Source organism: Pinus tabuliformis, chromosome 2_1 (genome assembly GCF_031772625.1).
Source record: "Pinus tabuliformis cultivar Carrire ecotype Pingquan chromosome 2_1, CPIR1, whole genome shotgun sequence".
NCBI classification, from domain to species: Eukaryota; Viridiplantae; Streptophyta; class Pinopsida; order Pinales; family Pinaceae; genus Pinus; species Pinus tabuliformis.
In genome coordinates this window covers 439,237,562-439,238,874 of record NC_142299.1, presented here as the reverse complement: position 1 = coordinate 439,238,874, position 1,313 = coordinate 439,237,562, and positions in this window count along the sequence as shown.

Genomic DNA, 1,313 nt, shown 5'->3' with positions numbered 1-1,313 from the left:
CGTATTTTGGGTTTCAAGACGTATTTGACAACAACCGGAAAATTTAACCCATCACATATGACGTCTCTTTGATATATGCAACCTATCAGAATGACATCTGATTTCAAATTTAAATCGTCAAAAATTATAATACCTATACCATTGAAGGGATTTTCCTCTCAGCATAAGTTTAAATACCAGTCGTTGACCGCACTCTCAATTTCTCGGGTGTGTCCACATTAAATCCACAACTCCACGATAAAGCATAATTGCATTGAATATTTATAATTGGGAATTCAATATTCCAACAACTGTTTTGCACTCTCAATCTCTCTGGTGTGCCCATAGTAACTCAAATACGGTGAAAGGTTATTAATCAAAATACAATGCCATATCACAATCATTTAGTGCACTCAAATTGTGTTCCAAATTCCAATGTAATCTTTCTAAAACAACCCTCCAAAAACAGGGTTCCCCCATCCCCATCTTCAACTATGCCTCGCACCCTTGGGCCTTTCCCATTTCCCACAGGATTTTGGCACTGACTCCATCTCATGCGAGGAATTCCCTTTTGGCTGCAGGAATTGTTTCATGAGCCTTTCTATTGCAGTCCTACTATTCATATGGAGGCGAATGTTGTCGAGGACAGCGTGAACAACTTGCTCTCCGCTGCCATAACCCTTCCGATTAAGATGTTTTTGGCATTGTGCGGAAATGGAAGGGGAGGAGGATATGGCACAATTTTTTAAAATTAAGGTATGCCTCCATGGTAAAACATGATTTATTTTGTTAATGCAAATTGAAAATTAAAGAGCTTGGTTTATTATAAATGGTTCAAATGGTTTTGTGAGTAGATTGTTATCATTTTTGTTTAAATATTTGAATATTGTTAAGTACGTTAGCATTAGTTTATTATCATAATCTTATGTTTTCAAATTCGATTTCTAATTTTCTTAGTGCACCATATCTATTTCTATTGTTTTCTCTTTGAATTTATCATCTTTCAAGTCAATTTTTTTTCTTTCAATACAATAGGTGGTCTAACATTTTACCCTTTTTTTTTAATACTCATAAAATATTTTTATTTTTGGAAACCTAATGCAATTGATCTTTTATCTATACCATTCATGTCAATTTGTTGTATAATGCAATGTCTTATAACACCCATAATTACTTCTAGTTAGAATTTGTGTATTTATCTCTGGATTTGTTAAGAGTTCAAACTTTGTACAATCCTAATAACCAAATTGTTATCTCAACTAAAAACTTTCTGGGATAATCTTTTAAGAAAACACCATATGATTATAAGTTTTTAAAATAGTTATTATATAATA